We start from the raw sequence: 2005 nt of genomic DNA, 5'->3' as shown, positions 1-2005 counted from the left end.
CAGGGCAGGCAATAAATAAATAAATATAGTTATATTTAATTTATAGCTTCCCCAGTGGTTCAGCAGGTAAAGAATCCACCTGCAGTGCAGGAGACACGAGTTCAATCCCTGGGTCGGGAAGATCCCCTGGAGAAGGAAATGGCAACCACTCCAGTAATCTTGCCTGAAAAATCCAAAACACAGAGGAACGTGGCAGGCTATGGTCCATGGGGTTGCAAGAGTCGAACACGACTGAGTGACTAAGCACTTCCTTACAGTGATATGTTAAAAATGTCATTTAAGAAAAGAAGAACATGGCAGAGGGAGACTTGGGAGTAGAGGAGGAAGCTACGAAAGGACAAAAGCAGAGGTGAGAGTGAAGTCCTTTGAAGACAAGAAAGGAGCCACAAGCCGAGGAAAGCAGGCAACCTCGAGCAGCTGGAAAAGGCATGGGATCCTCCCCAAAAGCCTCTGGAGGGAGCACAGCTCTGCAACACCGTGGTTTTGGCCAGGTGACGCCCATTGCAGGCTTCTGGCCTCCAGAAATACTGGATCTGTGTGATGTGTCTGTTCAGTCACTAAGTCATGTCCTACCCGTTGCACCCGCACAGACCACCCGGCTCCTCAGTCCATGGGATTCCCCAGGCAAGAATACTGGAGTGGGTTGTCATTTCCTTCTCCAGGGGATCTTCCCAACCAGGGACTAAACCCGCATCTCCTTCGTTGGCAAGCAGATTGTTTACCACTGCACCAACAGTAAGCCCCCAAATCTGCGGCCATTTGTTCCAGCAGCCTTAGGAAATAACACTGTAATGAAATGTGTAACGGCCATTCTTTTCTTTTTTTTTTCCTACCCTGAGTGTTAATTTTTTTTCTTTGAGAACTTTTTTTAAGTAATCTTGGATTTACAACAAAATTGACAAGAAGATATAGAAATTCCCCATATACCTCCTCCCCTCACATGCATAGCCTTTATCAATAGAGTGGTACCTTTTTTTTTTTTAGCCAGAGATGAACTGCATTGACACACCATAATTACCAAGGTCCCCAGTTCATCTTAAGGTCCACTTTAATTAAATGAGTAGTGTTGCACATTCTATGGGTTTGGACAAAATTATAATGACATATAACTATCATTATAATGTCATTCAAAGTTTTTTCACCCTCATAGAAACTTCGATACTCTGTGTAATCACCTCTCTGCAGACTCCTGGCAACCATTGATCTTTTAATTGTCTCCATAGTTCTGCCTTTTCCAGAATGGCATATAGTTGGAATCTTTTTTTTTTTCTTTCTCCTTGAAAAGAGAGGTTTAAAGCCTTTCTAAGACCACTCATGTACCACCCACACGTAGACCTGATAGGCTCTAGGTGGAAAGCTCCCCCACTAAATCTGGTAGCTTTTCTTCCAATACTGAGCCATGTCCCACTGGCCCTGCCCAGCAGCTTCGTGTTGGGGCAGGGGGACATGTGTTGGGTATTTGTTCATAGCAAGGCCACACAAGTTTTGCACCCCTCGTCACAAAGAACCCAAGTTCCCGTTGGGTGTGTTGTAAAGAGACAAGCCATTTCTTCAGGCCCCCGGCTGTGAACACACCCCAAGCCATTCATTTTTTTGATGTGTGATTTTAAGAAATCATTTTGAAAGAAGAAATGCTCATCTTAAAAAGATGATGCAAATTCAGTAAAACAGTTCATGTATGAACTAAAATCGGCACTCATAAATAAATACTCCTCGTCGCAGTTCACACTGCTTCCCTGTTTTAAATTTCAAGCTCTGACGTGGAGTCACACAATGAGCTGAAGGAAGTCAAGGTCTGTTTCTTCATCCTTGCAATCCCTGTACTGTCATTGTTTATTTCTGATCTTCTGTTTAAAAGCAGGAAAATGCAACTCCATGGGGGTGGGACACACAAACTGCCCCAAAGTGACCGCCAGTGACCCCCAAACTCCCATGAACTCATTCCCCAAATGAACATGAGTGGTGGGAACCAACAGCACCACTGGGCTTTCCCCAATGTACTCCC

General features: G+C 44.4%; 1 non-coding gene across 1 annotated transcript; it reads right to left on the bottom strand.

Annotated features, from left to right (window-relative positions):
- Window positions 1-1446: 1446 nt before the first annotated feature.
- On the bottom strand, window positions 1447-1578 carry LOC129544854 (small nucleolar RNA SNORA11). The gene has a single exon (XR_008683597.2). It is a non-coding gene; the product is annotated as a small nucleolar RNA SNORA11 (small nucleolar RNA).
- Between the last annotated feature and the right edge of the window lie 427 nt (window positions 1579-2005).

This window comes from Moschus berezovskii, chromosome 20 (assembly GCF_049115385.1).
Source record: "Moschus berezovskii isolate FMDL1 chromosome 20, NW_MosBer_1.0, whole genome shotgun sequence".
Classification (NCBI taxonomy): domain Eukaryota; kingdom Metazoa; phylum Chordata; class Mammalia; order Artiodactyla; family Moschidae; genus Moschus; species Moschus berezovskii.
This window is presented reverse-complemented; position numbering and strand designations above follow the sequence as displayed.